This window comes from Hemitrygon akajei, chromosome 15 (genome assembly GCF_048418815.1).
Source record: "Hemitrygon akajei chromosome 15, sHemAka1.3, whole genome shotgun sequence".
NCBI classification, from domain to species: domain Eukaryota; kingdom Metazoa; phylum Chordata; class Chondrichthyes; order Myliobatiformes; family Dasyatidae; genus Hemitrygon; species Hemitrygon akajei.
The window spans coordinates 66,463,071-66,482,017 of NC_133138.1; positions in this window are offsets into that span (position 1 = coordinate 66,463,071).

An 18,947-nucleotide genomic window follows, 5' to 3' on the forward strand; every position below is an offset into this window, starting at 1 on the left:
AGTGGCCACTGAGTGTAAGTTTGCTTGTTTCATTCATGTTGATAAAGACCAGGCCTGCTATCCTGAATTGCTGCCCATGGTCTGCCCATATCCTGTTTGTCTTTTGCACCCTGACGTTCAGCATTATAGCCAGAACAGTCCCATTATTTAGAGTGCTTCTAACTATTATAAATGCTAGATTTGGCAGATGTTGGGAATTCAGAGCAAAAAAACTGAATATGTTGGAAGAACTTAGAAAATCAGGTGGCATCTTATGGAAAAGAGTAAACAGTTGATGTTTTGGGCCAAGACTCTACCAGGCAGGACCTGTTTATCGAGTTCCTCCAGCATTTTGTGTTTATTACTCCTAACTATTGTCTGACAATCAAATTGTGATAGAGCTTTGTCAGCCATAAAACCTGTTATTCATTTTAAAAGATTTAATAGATTTTCTCTTGTTTATGTGTTGACATTCAGAGAATCGTGAAAACAATTAAACTGATCATAGTTACTTAAGTGTAACCCTCCGGCTCAGCCAGCACGTGTTTGTCTAGGGGAAGACAGCCTCTGGCCCCGACAAACTGAGAAATCTTGTTTGTGTGGATGCTGCGTGATGTGTCACCTGGTTACAAATCCAAACTGCAAAATATCAGACAGTACATCATATGCAATTAAGTGATTGAACTTTATAAATCTTAATCTGAATATAAGGTTAGTAAAGAAAATAAAAAGAAAAAAGGCCCATTTTAAGGAAGAAGTCAAATGTGCACATTGGAGCTCACTGATTCGTCCGCCATCGACCTCCTCCAAGCGTCCTCCACTGACCCTCGGACCCTCGCTCTCAGTCCACTCCATCCGGCGGTCTACCAGCTCTTCTCCACGCACTTCTTCCCTCTTCATCCTTGCCGACAAAAGACCGCAAAATCCCTGCTCCCAGACCCACAAGAAAGAACATCCCGCTAACATACATTCCAAAGTCCCATTATCTCTAGTTATAACCCAAACATTGCTGCTGTGGAGAAACCATTACCTTAGCAGAGAAACATTACAGGGAAGCCCTTACATTAGCAGTGAAACCTTACAGCGCATTACATAAGCTTTTAAAAATCATGATTAAAAATTCATAAAAACCTTAAAACTTGTTAAAATGTATTAAAATAAATTAAAAGCAGCACCTTACTTTCACTCTGAGCTTCTAGTCCTTAGATTTTCAATCCATAACAAGATCAGTGAGGTCCTGCACTGATTAAATTGGTCTGTGAAATCCTAGCAAGAATGTCATCATGCATCAAGTGGATCAGTGATGCAGGTAACGGAAAGATTAAACACTTTGCGTTTGTCAGTACATTCAGGACTTCAACTTCTTGCCGGATACATCTAGAGCTTTGACTATTATGACTGGCCAAATGACTAAATGACATTTAGATCACGTTCATTTAAAAGGTTCAGTTACAAAATTCAGCAAGGTTTAACCTTGTAAGAGGACACCTTATTGGATTAGTTTCGTCTAAGATCAAAAATGTGGCTAAAACACATGATGCAGCACAACCTGACAATACCTTCACCAGTAGCAGGTGTCAGATATCAGATCAGTCCTGATGAAGGATCTCGGCCGGAAACATCCCCTATACTCTTTTCCATAGAAGCTGTTTGCCTTGCTGAGTTCCTCCAGCGTTTTGAGTGTGTTGATCAGATATAAAACAGTCTCATATATGAAACAATCCCAGGAGATATTCTGCTAAGTTTGACATTTTGTAATGGTTAAGTGTACTCAAGCTACAATAAGACATTTTGAAGTAATAAAGCCATACACACAAAATGCTGGAGGAACTCAGCAGGCCAGGCAGCATCTATGGAAAAAAGTACAGTCAACATTTCCAACCAAAAACCTTCGGCAGGACTGGTGTGTTGCTCGAACTTCCAGCATCTGCAGATTTTCTCTTGTTTGTGTGTTGAAGTAATAAAGCTGATCTTTCTAAAAGTGCTCACAAATTTATTACACTTCTGTACATCATTTAGATGCTTTCCTAAGAATACAAAATTTGAGAATTACAATCGTATGAATCCATCAGAATATATTGTCCAATATAATTTATTAAATAGTGCCGTTTTTATAAATCATGAATTGCTATAGAAACAAAGATAGGCAATAAAATAATTCAACGCACGTATTTTTAAGCCCATTGCTGGTGGTGAGGCAACCATGCTTGGCTCTTGGCTTTGGTTTATTATTGTCACATGTATCAAAATACAGTGAAAAGCTTTGTCTTGTATGCCACCTATACAAATAATTTCAAATCACTGAGGTATTACAAAGGAAAAGCAATATCAGAATGCAGAATATAATGTTACTGTTGCAGAGATCGTGAAAGTAGACAATAAGGTGTGCAGGCCTTGACCTGTAAGGTCAGGAGTTTATCTTCAATGTACAGGTGGTCAGTTCAGGAGCCTTATAACGATGGGATAGAAGCTGACCTTGAGCATGGTGCTTCAGAAGTTGAAGAAAAATTCTCACTAAGATGTGGTAACTTCTGTGGTAAGAGCTTCTGTTTTCCTATCACCTGCTGCTGTCAGTGTAATCCCTGGCCGATGCAGTAACGTCAAGTTGGCTGATCAGCCAGTCATATTAAAGAATTCTCATGGACCATATTAAATGATTTTCTCAGATAGCATTGCTGCAAACAAAATAAATGTTTTTAAACTCTTAATGAACATTATATTAAATGCCCAATAAGGGTTGAAGCATACATTTGTGATTAACAAAGAAATTGAAATGTAAAGATTTTAAAAATATTTAAAAATCATGAGAATTCTTTATAACTTGAGGAACTTACAATAGACATGCAGAACATTAGTTTTCATGGATCCAGATCACAATTTAAGTAGTGATCTGTCGGTTGTCTGTCATTTTCGACGATGATGTAACTTGTGCATGAGGAGTTTTATAGTGAAAAAGCCATTTCACTGGGGTGGTTTCACTCTCTCGGCCTCAAAACTCTTGGTCAAATGGTACAAAAAATTGTCACGACTGGAGATTCCTCAGCTGCAGTGGATAGCCATGACGCCTTCTGTGCCTTGTCGTGCCCTTCGCCTTCCACGAAGTGTTGCAGCACCGCCTTCTGGCCCGTTGGATCTTGTAGACGATCTCATCTGCCCAGTCCGCCGGAACTGATTTCACATGCTGGGTAGACACATCCCTGTCTCACTGGGGTTGGAGGACCACGGCTGTGCTCATCTGCTTTCACCCACCTGTTGAAGCGGTGTACCGGGGTGTGGCCACTGTCGCGTGCAAACAGTTACCTGGAGCCACAGCTGAGAGCTGGGTAGCAGGTGGGGACTAGAGGTGGATGAGCTGCCCCTGGGTGAGCTCGACAAGGTCACCAGCAGAGGTGCTCCCCCTCCCTGAACACCCCATGCACCCCCAAGTAGCAATATTGGATTAACAAACCATTCACTAAGAACTCACGTAAAAACTTTTCTAGATATTTTTCTAAATAACTTTTTTCTAGAGAACTTTTCTAGATGCTGGAAATCCGAAGCAAGGCACACAAAATGCTGAAGGAACTCAGCAGGTCAGCCAGTGTCTATGGAAATGAATAAACATTCAACATTTCAGGCTGAAACCCTTTTTCAGGACTGAGAAGGAAGGGGGGAAATGCCAGAATAAAAAGGTCGGGGGGAAGGGAAGGAGTCTAGCTGGAAGCTGGTAGGTGAAGTCAGGTGGGTGGGAAAAGTAAAAGGTTTGAGGGGAAATATCTGATAGGAGAGGAGAGTGAACCATAGGAGAAAGGGAAGGAGGAGGGGATCCAGGAGTAAGTGATAAACAGGTGAGAAGAGGTAAAAAGGCTAGAGTGAATAATAGAGGAAGAGGAGAAGGGGAGAGACTTTTTTTAACTGGAAGGAGAAATCGATGTTCAGGCCATCTGGTTGAATGCTACCCAGTCAGAATATAAGGTGTTGTTCCTCCACCCTGTAGGTGACCTCATCTTGGCACAAGAGGAGGCTATGGACCAACATGTTGGAATGGGAATGGGAATCGGAATTGAAATGGTTGGCCACAGGGAAGTTCGGCTTTTGGTGGACGAAGCGGAGGTGCTCAACAAAGTAGTCCCCCAATTTCCCTTGACTGTGGTGGCCAAGGCTGCAGGCAGAATGATCCGCTGTGATTCCCTGAATCTCTGAGGGTAACTTTGTTTGACCAGGAATGCTGTCAGAGTGTATAAACAAAAGTCAAAGAATGGCTGAAGGCAAAGGAACTCCAGACTGTGGGCCAGAGAGCCTCTCACTGTGCTTTGTGACACTGTACCTCAATAATCCTAAATCAGTAAGTGTAGAACAATAAGCCAAAAATACAAAATAAAGCATAAAGTTCATTTCTAAAGAAACTGAACTGAGAAACAAACAAAGCCAGGATGAACTAACAATGAACTCTGCTACCTCTTGGCTTCACTGTTCTAATGAAAACCTGGCTGTCTCTTATTGTATTCTCTGTAAACCTGAGGTCATCCAAAGCTCTGTTCATATACTCCAACGCATAGACTTCCACTTGCGTATCTCATTCTTGTTTTCACTTCTTTCCATGGTCTTGCCCTTCCATCACTGTAACCTCCTCCAGCCGTAAAATTATCTAACCTATCTGAGTTTTCACATTTCAGGCTTCCTGAGCAATCACAAACTTAGCTGTGTTCCCAGTAATGGCTGTGCCTTCTGTTGCCAAGGCCCAAAGCTCTGGAAGCCCCTCTCCGTTTTCCCTTTTCTCTTTTCTCTATTTCTTTTTTATTCAGATATTCCCTACAATGTACCACTTTGACCAGGCTTTCGGTCATCTATCCAAATATCTCATTTGACTTGGCATCTTATTTTTAGAAAACATCTTCTATAAAGTACTCCAGAAATTTTTGAATGTTAAAGGCACCACATTAATAGAACTTTTTAGTGTTGCTTGATAATATTTAACACTCTTAGCATTTTTAAAATATTTAGTTTTAGATTTGGTTTTTAAGAAAAGTTAATGAAGCCACTAGGGACAGTGTGAAGTTTTTTTAGAAAACAAGAGTCAGCCCAGAATCACTCAAGAAATGCAATTTGGAATGCTTTATGGCAACCTCTTTCAAAATGAATTTTTAAAAAGTTTGTTAAAAAGTGCTTTGCAGATCCAAGGGGAAAATTTTATAATTTTGTGTGATGTAACCACTTGCTTCAATTGAACTAACACAATCTTGAACAATCCATAGCACATATAGGACAAAAAGACTGCTAAAAGACAAATTACACTCACGACTACGTGGCTAGATTCTGCTCGAACTCTATTTACAAGTGTGCAGATGACACCATTGGAATGGGTCAAATCTCCAATAATGATGAGTTGGAATACAGGAAGGAACTAGAAAGCCCAGTGACATTTTTCCTTGACACCAACCTTTTCATCAGTGTCAGCAAACAAAAATGAGGCAGTGCATATGCTCCTGTTTGCATCAACCATGCTGAGGTTAAGAGGGTGAAAGCTTCATGTTCCTAGGAATGAAATTTGCCGATAGCCTGTCCTGATCCAACCTTGTACACACCAAGTCCAAGAAAGGTCACCGATATCTCTACTTCTTCAAGTGGCTAAACAAACTAGGCATGCTTCAGTTATCCCTCGCCAATCTTTAGAGATGCACCGTAGAAAGTATTCTGCCTCGGTAAAGCTGCCAACAGAATCAAAGACCGACCCATCCCAGACATTTGCTCATCTCCCCCTACCCCCCAGCCCCCATCAGGTAGACGATACAAAAGCCTGAAAGCACAGAACACCAGGCTTAAGGACAACTTCTGTCCCACTGTCATAAAATTATTGAGTGATAAGATGGAACCTTAACCTCACAATCTAGGTTGTTATGCCTTTGCAACTTATTGTCAACCTCTAGTGCACTTTATCTGTGAATGTAACATTTTATTCTGCATTTTGTTGCTGTTTCCCTTTAGTACCTCAATGCACTTTCATAATACGAATGATCTGCATGGATTGCATGCCAATTGAAGTTTTCACTGCATCTCAGTATATGTGACAATAAAAATCAATTTACCAAGTTAGCGTTTGAAAGTTTGGACCATCAATACATGGAGCCATCATCATGACCTCCCACAGCCCCCAATGATCCTGTGATTTCAGTGTCTGAGACTGACTTGTGAGCAGCCTTCAGGAGGGTGAACCCATGAAAAGCATCTCGTCCAGACAGGGTACCTGGACAAGTACTAAAACCTGTGCTGATCAACTGGCTAGAGTGTTCACTGAGATCTTTAACCTCTTGTTTTGGCAGTTTGAGGTACTCACCTGCTTTAAACAGGCTTCAATTATACCGGTGCCTAAGAGGAACGTGGTGACCTGCCTCAGTGACTATCCTCAGTGATGAGGTTGGTGATGAAACATGTCAACTCCTGTCTGAGTGGCAACTTGGATCCACTCCAATTTGCCTAATGGAGCAGCAAGTCCACAGCAGATGCCATCTCATTGGCTTTTCACTCAACGCTGGAACATCTAGATAGCAAAGATGCATGCATCAGGATACTCTTTATTAACTACATCAATATGCTTCAAGACCTTGGCCTCAATACCTCCTTGTGTAATTGGATCCTTGCTTTCTTCGCTTGCAGACCCCAATCAGTTTGGATTTGCAACAGCATCTCCTCCACGATCTCCAGCAGCACAGGTGGACCACAGGCTGTGTGCTTAGCCCCTGCTCTACTTGCTTTACACTTATGACTGTGTGGCTGAGCACAGCTCCAATGCCACATTCAAGTTTGCTGATGACTCCACTGTCATAGGCTGAATCATAGGTGGTGACAAATCAGCATATAGAAGGGAGATTGAAAACCTGGCTGAGTGGTGCCACAACAACCACCTCTTGAGCAATATCAGCAAGACCAATGAGCTGATTATTGAGTTCAGGAGATGGTAACCAGAGTCAGTCCACATTGGAGGATCAGGGGTGGAGAGGGTTAGCCACTGTAAATTCCTAGGTGTTACTATTTCACAGAACCTGTTCTGGGCTCAGCACATGTGCAATTGTGTAGAAGGCATGGCAGCACCTCTACTTCCATTGTGAAGATTTGGCATGACATCTAAAACTCCGACAAACTTCTGTAGATGTGTAGTGGAGAGTATCTTGACTGGCTACATCACAGCCTGGTATAGAAACACCAATGCCCTTGAATGGAAAATCCTGCAAAACCTAGTGGATATGGCCCAGTTCATCTTGTGTAAAGCTCCTCACCATTGAGCACATCTACATGAAGTATTGTTTCAGGAAAGCAGCATCCAGCATCAGGGACCCCCACCACCCAGAACATGCTCTCTTCTTGTTGCTGCCATCAGGAAGAAGGTACAGGAGTTGCAGGTCTCACACTATCAGGTTCAGGAATAGTTATTACCCCTCAACCATCAGGCTCCTGAACCAAAGGGGATAACTTCACTCAACTTCACCATCATTGAAATGTTCCAACAAGCTATGAACTCACTTTCAAGGACTCTTCATCTCATGTTCCTTGCATTTATTGCTTATTTATTGTTATTATTCTTTCTCTTTTAGTACTTACATAATTTTTTTTTGCACACTGGTTGAATGCCCAAGTTGATGTGGTCTTTCAAAGATTATTATTCTATTATGGATTTATTGAGTATGCCCACAAGAAAATGAATCTCAGGGCTATATATGGTGACATATATGTACTTTGATAATAAATTGACTTTAAACTTTGAACCATAAAAAAGCTCTATAAACTTTATACACACTTTAAAGAAATAGTTCTCTTAAAAAAGATCCTGAGAATATGTACCTTTTAAATCTTAGTGTTATATTTCAACAATCCTACACTGCAACTCTAAACAAGTTCCAAACACAATTTTTGCATCTTTCTTCAACAACAGTTTATGTTGACAAGTCCGTTCTGGTGTAACGTTGCCAATATGAATGGTCTGCAAACATGGTTGAAGGAACAGAGTGTCGACTCCAACACAACCTCTAAATCAATACCAGCTGTCTGACAGGACCTATGCAGTTTGCCAAAAGCTTTAGAGCAGCATTCACTTGCCAGACTAGGAATCCAGGATGTCTTGCCAAAGAAAACATTGGTCAATGGCCAGGGTACCCCCAAGACCTGGCAAGAAAAAAAGACTGCAATAGTAGTGTTGGCATGATGTTGAGCAATCGAGCACATGCAGCTAAAGGTCACATCATAACTGATAATGAATAACTTAAATATAATGGTCTCTAATCTCTAAACGTTAACTTAGCTGGTAACATCCTCTAGCTCTCACATAGAAACAGAGCAGTTAAAAAGCACCAAGGTGAGACCAAACTGGGTTTGCAAGACCATTTAAATCCAATTAACATCAGTGCAATCAAGTCTGAATCTGGGTTAATTGTGTTCCACATTAGCTCAAACTTTTCACTCAGCAGTGAGAAAAAGGCACCTGAGGACCACCACACTTACTTCTGGAGTTCCAATGCAGATTTTCACTGCAACATGGAACACTTCAAAAGCCATTTTAATGTAGTTCCTTGGCAATTGGTGAACAGAATTAGCAACTTGTGTAATAAAAATCAAAAATACTAAAAATGATCAGGAAGTCAAGCAGCATCTACAGAAAATAAAAATCAGAGTTAATAAACTCAGATAAATTGTATCTGAAATGAAAAATTGAAAATCCTGAAATTACTCTGCACCTGTGGAAAGAGAAACACACTAAACTTTTCAGTTCATTTACCTTTCATTGGAATTGAGGAAAGTTAAAATGAAGTAGTTTAGAAGTTGAGAGAGCTAAAGGAAAGGTCAGGTTTGATAGGGAGACAACATAAATGGCAGAAGATGTAGTGGACCTGGCTGAACAATTAAGGTACAGATTTGTGAATAACAAAAATTACGAATGGGGGAAGTGTGAATGAGAGGAAGAATAAAATGTGAAATACCAGAAAAGGAGAGAGAAAAACTGAATGCTGGAAATATAGAGATACAAGACTGATGTGTGGCTGACTCTTCGAAATTCATTATTGAGACTGTGATGTACCAAGCTGGAAGATAAACTGATGCCCATCAAGCTTACAGTTAGCTTTGTTAGAGAAGTTTAAAACACCAAAGATAGACAGACCAGAGTAGATGAGATGAAGAATTAAAGAGACAGTTGCTTGAGCTCACCTTTTTGGACTGGATGAAAGTATTATGCTACACAATCACCCAATCAGTGTTTACTTTCTCTGAGCTCCAGGAAACTACATTGTGAACATAGAACTGGGTGAAGTACAGATAATCAGCATTTCACTAGACTAGTCCTTTCGCCTCTTCCTTTCTCTGCATCCAGGGATCTAAACAGTCTTTCCAGGTGCAGCAGAGATTCACTTGCATTTCTTTCAATCTACTGTATTGCTTTTGGTGTTTTCAGTGCGGTCTTCTTTGTGTTGGAGAAACCAGAAACACTCTAGATGATCACTTTGCAGATCTCCAGTGTTCAGTCTGGAGCAGTATCCCTGAGCTTCTGGAAACAGAGTTTTGGACCTGAAACTATCTCTATTGCTTTTTCCACAGATGCTGCTTGCAATTTCTGCTTTTTTTTTTTGTAAACATGCACATGTTTTGTCTCCTGTGGATGCATGGGAAGGTGCTGTAGAAGAGGAAGTCCTCTGCAGGTGCAACCCACCCTTTTACATTCTCCCTTCTCATTGGCCAGTGGAGCAAAGGGGATGTCACCACCAAATGTATCTTAGCTCCACTACTTCTTCAGGATTCTTGACAGCCCTTGCTCATCATAATCTTCTGCTCACATCTCCACCGTCCCTTCCCATTCATAAAACCTTTATCACCCTTGTTTGGACTGAAAGATTGACTGTGTTTCTACTCAACTTTATCAGCTGAGTATTTCCAACATTTTCTTTTAATTTCAGATTTTGAGCTTTTTGATTTTGTAAGCAAATATGCATCTCCTTAACCAATCAGATGGAACAATTATAAATGCAGTATATAAATATCATACAGTCATAGAGTTGTACAGCATAGAAATGAGCCTTTCAATCCATCATGCCCACATGACCTTTTGGTTCATCTACATTAATTCCTTTTGCCCACAGTAAGCTTGTTTCCCTCTATGCCTTGCCTATTTAAGTATACAACTAAATGCCTCAGAAACATGTTGATTACATCTGAGACTTCCACCAGGAATCTTAAATTTGAATACTTAATCCAGAGTCATATCATATCCAGAAAACAAAAGAGACAGAAGGAGAAAGTGAAAAATAATAAATCTCTAATAATAATTTAAATCTCAATGAGTGAGGTAACTCAGTTTTCTTGGGGAGATGCAATGAGTCTTGAGATCGGCAGTCACTTTTCAAGGCAGGAGGCACTTTTGGCAGATTAAAAATAAGTAGATTGTTAGTATTCAATTAAATGTGCCAGCACTGAATAATTCCTGGTAAGCTGATTCAACATGTGATTACAGTTAAGAATACAAAGAAGACTGGAGATGCCGAAATAAAAGTAAGGCAGAAACAAGTCTGTGGGTCAAGCAGTATCTGTGGGGGCAAAAGGTGCATGTTGATATTTCAGGCTGACCCTGCATTGGGACTGAGAGTGTAGGGGGAAGATAGCCAGTCTGCGGAAGTAGGATGCAAGGATGGAACGAACCAGGGACACCTCTGTTGCACCTCACCCTGTGTATTTGTAATCTTCCTCCAGCACTCTCAGTCCTCAGTTTGGGCTTTGATATGAAACATTCACATATGTATACCTTATGCCTCCTCAGATGTTCTTTGAATCACAGAGCTCTTCCACCATTCTTTTTTTTAAATGTAGAGTTACATTTACATCAGTGTTCCACATGTCACAAAGCAGTGAAGCTTGATGAGATATCTCTAAGGCTAGGTTTCTGGAAGAGCAGGGACATATAGAACACAAGCTCATGATTTCCATGTTTAACTGCACATGCAGGACCACTGGTTCACCCTGTGAAGACAAAGAACACTGTTCTGCTCAGTTACGTTTTGGAAAATTCCAGGCAAATAGTTCGCATCGAGTAGACCTTGGAGCAACATGTAATTAGAAATAGAACAACATGCAGTAAGTGCAGGATAAGTGAACATTGTTGGATTTCATTCCTCAGGATTGCAAACCGAATAGTGCTGATTTTTGTAATTTATATAGTGTGAATTTGAAACAAATCCAATTTTACCATGTGTGATCCTAGTCTGTAAATACTGGAGTCAAACATTTGAAAAGGAAACTGCTTAGTGACGTCCAAAAAATAGCAAAATGTGTTTAAGAGATACTTTATCAGATATTTCACTTACATTGCTCTGATACAACAAAGAACAAGGACACTGCAATTTCACATATTCAGTAAAACACTCAAAATGTACACTAAGTGGCCACTTTATTAGGTATCTCCTGTCCCTAATAAAGTGGCTACTGAGTCTATGTTTGCAGTCTTCTGCTGCTGTAGCCCATCCACTTCAAGGTTTGATGTGTTGTGCATTCAGAGATGCTGTTCTGCACCCCACTGTTGTTACTTTTGGTTAGTTGAGTTACTGTTGCCTTCCTGTCAGCTTGAACCAGTCTGCCCATTATTCTCTGACCTCTCTTGTTAATAAGATTTTTTTGCCCGCTGAACTGCCGCTCAAAGGATGCTTTTTGTTTCTTTTGCACCGTTCTCTACAAACTCTAAAGACTTTTGTGAGTGAAAATCACAGTAGATCAGCATTTTCTGATATCCTCAAACCACTCCATCTGGCACCAACAACAATTCCATGGTCAAAGTCACTTAGATCACATTTCTGCTCCTTTCTGATGTTTGGTCTGAACAATAACAGAACTTCTTGACCAAGTATGCATGCTTTTCTGCATTGAGGTGCTAGCACGTAATTGGTGATTAGAATTTGCTTTATTGAGCAGATGTAGAATTGTACCTAATAAAGTGTAGATCAATGGAGATAGTCACATTTATCCTCAGCAAAACTGAGTGAAATGAGTAAGGTTTGGACATTCATAAAGGATCAGAAATATAGCATGTACACAAGGTGAAAAGTCAGCTGATGAACAGAACACACACAAAATGCTAGAGGAACTCGGCAGGCCAGACAACAAATATAGAAAAGAGTACAGTTGATGTTTCAGGGTGAGACCCTTCAGTAAGAGAAAAAAACGAGGAGGAGTAGAGTTAGAAGGCAGGGGGAGGGGAGGGAGAAACACAAGGTGATAGGTGAAACAGGGAAGGGGAGGGGGGAAGTAAAGAGCTGAGAAACTGATTGGTGAAAGATTTACAGGCTGGAGAAGGTGGAGTCTGATAGGAAAGGACAGAGGGCCATGGAAGAAATAAAATTGGGGAGCAACACCAGAGGGAGGTGATGGGCAGGTAAGGAGATAAAGTGAGAGAGGGAAAAGGGGATGAGGAATGGTGAAGGAGCTGGGAGGGCATTGCCAGAAGTTTGAGAAATTGATGTTCATGCCATTAGGTTGGAGAATACCTAGATGGAATATATGGTGTTGTTCCTCCAACCTGAGTGTGACCTCATCTTGACAGTGGAGGAGGCTGTGGGTAGACATATTGGAATGGGAATGGGAAGTGGAATTAAAATGGGTGGCCACTTTTTCTGGCACCCATTTTGCTCGGTGAAGCGGTTTTCCAATCTACGTTCGGTCTCATCGATATACAGGAGGCCGCACTGGGAGCACCGGATACATTAGACGACCCCAACAAACTCACAGGTGAAGTGTCGCCTAACCTGGAAGGACTGTCTGGGGCCCTGAATGGTGGTGAGGGAGGAGGTGTAGGGGCTGGTGTAGCACTTTTCCGCTTGGAAGGATAAGTGCCAGGAGGGAGATTAGTGGGGAGGGATGAATGAGGAAGGGAGTTGCGTAGAGAGCAAGCCCTGCAAAAATCAGAAAGTGGGGGTTAGGGAAAGATGTGTTTCCGTTGGGATCCCATTGGAAAATGCGGAAGTTGCGGAGAATTATATGCTGGATGCGGAGACTAGTGGGGTGGTAGGTGAGGACAAGAGGAGCCCTATCCCCTGTGGGGTGGCAGGAGGATGGGGTGAGGGCAGATGTGCATGAAATGGAAGAGATGTGAGTGATGGTGGAGGAAGGGAAGCCCCTTTCTTTGAAGAAGGAGGACATCTTCTTCATTCTGGAATGATAAACCTCATCCTGAGAGCAGATGCAGCAGAGATGGAGGAATTGAGAGGGGGGGGGGATGACATTTTTACAAGTAACAGACTGGGAAGAGATATAGTCCAGGTAGCTGTGAGAGACGGTGGGTGTATAATAGACATCAGTAGATAAGCTGTCTCCATAGATAGAGACAGAAAGATTAAGAAAGAGGAGGGAGACGTTGGAAATGAACCAGGTAAACGAAGGCATGGTGAAATTTGGATGAAGTCAACAAGTTCCACATGGGTGCTGGAAGCAGCACCAACGCAGTCAACGCCATCCCCTTCTCTCGATTCCTCCGTCTCCACCGCATCTGCTCTCAGGACGAGGCTTTTCATTCCAGATGCCGGATATTCGAAGAGCTACTTATGCTGGAGGAGATTCCTATTCAGCATTTCTACACAGAACACTGTCATGGGAAAGCGGCATACATCGTCAAAGATCCTCACCACCCAGGCGATCCTCTTTTCTCACTGCTGTCATCAGGTAGAAGCTATAAGAGCCTCAGGACTCATGACACCGCATGTCATAGTTACTATTCTGTAGATTTACTGAGTATGCCTGCAGGGGAAAGAATCGCAGGGCTGTATGCGGTGACCTACAGTATATGTACTCTGACAATAAAATTTACTTTTAACTTTGAACTTTAGTACTTTATTATGCTTAACAATATCATGAAGTCCCGGCCAGTTTTAGAATGTGAATAATCTTGGTGGATTCTGGAGACAGAGAAAGACATACATTGAACTGGATCATTGATTATAGATTGTTTTGCCAGACTGAAGTAGCTGGTTTGTGAGCCAGGCAGGCTACAATTAGTTCCATGAACAGTGGAATTTAAGAGGAGTGTTCCCCGGGGGTATAAGGCTGACAACAGTGTTGCATTGTACAAACTGTGGCTGTTTTGTATGATTTTGTTATGGAATGTCAATTGTCCTATAGAGCCAACAGAAAGGGTTGGGGAGGGTGGAGCTGGTGCCAGGAATTTTCCCAGGCCAGCACAAAACACCATGAAAGGAGCATACAGTGACATATTGTCATCATGCAGCTCATAATAAATTTAGGAACTTACTCCCTGGTGGTCAGGATTCCTCGAATGGAGCAACAATGGGGCTGCGGACCAGGAGTAAGAAAACTTAAGTTTCCTTAACTCTCCTTTCCTTCCTGCTCAAACTCCAGTTGTTAATTCAGTTTACTTTGCTGCTGCTCTCACTTTATGTTGAGGTTGAGCTTGTTTGGTGTTGTACCTGGAAGAGAAAGCGGGAGGGTGGGAGAGGTAGGGGTTAGAATACCAGATCACTTGGAGGCTGGGACAACAGGGGAAATCGGGAAGGCTGAGGAGACTCTGGAAGGCTGGGTCGAATTTGGAGATACAGAGGAATGGAGAGGATACAACTTCGACAGCCCCTCACAAGCATAGTACGCTTGTCTCCAGGTGCAGTCTATCAGTGTGATATTGTGTAAATGTAATGATCTGCACTATATTGTTGAATCAATCACTATTGCCGATTGAGTAGTATTTATTTCATTTGTTCTGAAGCTCTGCTTTTCTACTTGTCTTACTAAACTCAGTCTAAGGCCACCATAGAACTTGTGTTGGTGAAGAATTTACCATTTTCTGCTCAGCAGCAAGAGAGTAAACCAGAATAAGTGGACCAGGAACTGGGTTCCCCAGTGAGAGCAGTTATGATGGTGTATGATGAACATGGTGGATAATCTACTAAAAGTCATGACAGGTTCCATCCTTTTGGCTTGTACATGGAATGGCCGCAGATGTGAACTCTATTGCTCAACGAGCTCCTTAGTGACCTGAACTAGGCTCAGTTTGAGAGAGGGAGGCTTGAGAGAGGATTAGTCTGCTTTAGGGAGATAGGTTAAATCGGCCAAAGGTCCCATGAGCAGTTTTATTTCAAGAGTGGACTTCCAGATGTTGGATCAGTGTGCTATAATCAAGGTATGGCAGGAGGAGCTGAGGTCTGCAACGGCTGAAGTTGTACAGTAGGCATGACCCAGAGACAGTTCAGAAATAACCTCTTAACTTAAAGAGAATTCAGAGAGAAAAGAAAAGCCCCATGATGATGGAAAAGTACGGCAAGAGTTGAAGCCTTGAGTGTGGCAAAAAGAAGGAAGATGGAAAGCGTTAAGATAAAGGTTAAGTGAGAGATTGTTACTTCTGGCTTTCTTAGGAATACTGAATGTTTCATACTTAATACTCCATGTTTCATATCTCTGGAATTGGTGATATTAAGCATGGGGGGTTTTAATGTTCATTTTGGAGATGTCTATGACACAGTCTACACTTATTCTTCAACCAGATCAGTGAATCCAGTTACGAATTTCTATACTGTCTGTTGATGCTTAATATGCAAAATTGGTGGCTACATTTTCAACTGAGACTGTTTCCAAAGTCATAGTTTTTAATGAATATAAATCACTTTGAGTCTAAAAGGTATATAAATGGAAACCCTTCTTTCCTTCCATCCGTGTCACTTGTAGAATATTGTTTAAAGCCAACCCAAAGTGTGTGCTTATGAATACTCATCATAGAATTAATTGCATGCTTTTACAGCTGTCAAATAATAAATGGATTGCTTACAAACTTGTCACAGAATGATGCTTTTAAAACAATTGTAGCTAACAGATTTTCCATTAAATTAATTAGCAGTTAGTACTTTGAAGGACGTATCCTGCAAACTACACAATCCAATTTTTCAGCCTTAAAGACTTTGAATGAAACGCATGGACTTTCAATCTTTGTACTTATCCTTTTTTCTCAGCTTAATGTTCTCTTAAGATCCATCTGTGATTCTTTGACCTTCAGAACTGGTGTAGAAATTTAATAGTTGACACTGGTATAGAAATTCAATAGTTCATCTCCTCCCTTACTTCAGTTCAAGGCCACCAACTGTCCTTCCAGGTGAGGCAACACTTCACCTGCAAATTTGTTGAGGTCGTCTATTGTATCCAGTGCTCCTGATCTGGTCTCCTCTACAATGATGATACCCAACATAAATTGGAGAACCATTTTGTCGAAATTCCTGGTGGCCAACCATTTTAATTGCTATCCCCATTCCCATCCCAACAAGTCAGTCCATGACCTCACAAGGTTAATTCCTGGGATGTCTGGACTGTTTTACGCAGAGAGGTTAGAGAGACTGGGCTTGTACACGCTGGAATTAAGGAGATTGAGAGGGGATCTGATTGCAACATATAAGATTATTAAGGGATTGGACAAGATAGAGGCTGGAAATATGTTCCAGATGCTGGGAGAGTCCAGTACCAGAGGGCATGGTTTGAGAATAAGGGGTAGGTCATTTAGGACAGAGTTAAGGAAAAACTTCTTCTCCCAGAGAGTTGTGGGGGTCTGGAATGCACTGCCTTGGAAGGCAGTGGGGGCCAATTCTCTGGATGCTTTCAAGAAGGAGCTAGATAGGTATCTTATGGATAGGGGGATCAAGGGATATCGGGACAAGGCAGGAACCGGGTATTGATAGTAGATGATCAGCCATGATCTCAGAATGGCGGTGCAGGCTCGAAGGGCCGAATGGTCTACTTCTGCACCTATTGTCTATTGTCTATTGTCTTCTTCTGCCACGATGAAGCCACTCTCAGGGTGAAGTAGCAACACCTCATATTCCATCCAGGTACCCTCCAACTTGATGGCATGAACATCGATTTTGCCTTCTGGTAATTTAAATTTTTGTCCCTTCCCCCTCCCCTTCTTTTATTTCTCACCCTGGCCTCTTACCTCCTCTCTTCATCTGCCTATCACCTGCCCCTAGTGACCCACCTCCTTTCTTTCCTCCCATCATCCACTTTTTCTTCTCCATCCCTTTGCCTTTTCTGACTACCTGGCTTCACCTATCACTTTCTAGTTTGTACTCCTTGCCCTCTCCCCACCTTTTTATTCTGGCATCTTCCCCCTTCCTTTCCAGTTCTAAAGCAGGGTCTCTGCCCAAAACATTGATAGTTTATTCATATCCATAGATGCTGCTTGACAAGCTGAGTTCCCCTAGCATCTTGTATGTGTTGCTCTAGATTTCCAGTATCTGCAGAATCCCTTGTCTTTTTAATAGTTCACGTAGATAATTTGCAGCATGAATCATGTTTTATGCACTTTGCATTGTATTTGTGCTGTGTTGTAGATGTAAATCTATTCCATTAGACACGTGACAATATTTCACTTGACAATGTCTTGGAAGACTTATGTAGGTTACAAATTATATTAAAATATATAAAAATAGTTACATGACATAGAAACTGGGGTCAATCTAATAGAATGTTGTAGATGTAAAAAGCTTAGAGTATTAAACATCACATCAAACATCTGATGGCCCTCAGGCAGGTTCTTTGAAGAGCAACACTTGGCATTCCTATTGACGGAAATCATGTGGAAGACACGAAAATTATCAATGGCTGTCAACCAAATCTGAAAGCCAATGGGAGCAAAATTCATTTCCAGTGGCAGTGAATTAATGTTCCTTTTACAACTCGCCTGATATTCTTTTCCGTATAAAATCAGCTTAATGCATCAGTTTTAAACATTGGTCTGAGGTATAAAGAGTCATTTTCCTTTTTTTAATCAGGAACCAAAGCTTCAAACTCAGAAATGCTGTACCCTTCCCTAATTGCTCCTAAACTGAAGAGGCAGTTAAAAAAAACAGCCACAGTGGTAGGTCTAGAGTCACAGATAGACCAAACTGCATTAGGAATGGTAGGTTGCCCTCCCTGAAGGACAGTAATGAGGCAGAGCAGCTTTCATGACAATCTGGTAGTTTTGTTGTTGCTGTTACTGAGACTAGCTTTCTTCAAACATTTTCCACATTTATTTAATTATTTGTATTTTGATTCCCCAGGTCCCACTGTGGGATTTGAATACACATCCAGAATTCTAGTCTCCAGTCCAGTAACTTAACCACTGAACCACTGAGGTAAAACTTAACTTTCAAAAGCTAAAGAAACGTAGCTGGACAGGAAGGGTGAGAAAGAAGAGTTTGGCAAAAATCAATTTCAAAACTCACTTCAATTGTGTGATGAAGTGATGCCAATGTGGTAAAGGTGTGGAGAACAGAGATATTAAACCAACAGAGATATTAAAACAGAGATATTAAAAAGGTAAGAAAGATTCTTGGATTATTGCACTATTTGTGAAGTAGGTTTTAAAAAGACATAAAAGAGCTGGATGGTAACTTAAAACCTGCATGATGAAGGCTTGCAAATTTGACTATGCAACAGCCTTTCTTCCACTATCGTGTACGATAGCTGATGTATTCAAAAAAGTACCAATGTTGGTGCCAGACGAGCTGGGCAGATGTACATAAAGGTAGACCCATTGATTCACATGGTTTTAAGGAATGTATAAATCCTGCACCACATCACAATGTCATGCCAACCTATTTGATTACAGAGATGAGAAGAGCAAGAGAAGACCCCACCCTAAATAAACACAGGCCATTTTTCTTCTAGCTATTAGTTTTTTCACCACCAACAATATCCTACCCTCTCTCCACCACCACCCAATACCTCAGCATCCTCCCTGTTATCCTCTCTCTTCCTCATATCACTTAAGAGGTGAAAATTGGGCAACATTTTTGCAGAATTTCTAGCTTGTCTTTAAGCAGTAACTTGGTGTCAATTATATGCAATTGGACCAACTGAGAAACCTTTGGTTTTATACTTCATCCAAAAAAAGGTATAGATTATAAGTTGAATGAATTGACTTTACAACCTTATGGTGAGAAAGGTAGCTGGTATTATATGAGATGCATTATGAACCAATGTCACTTTAAAAT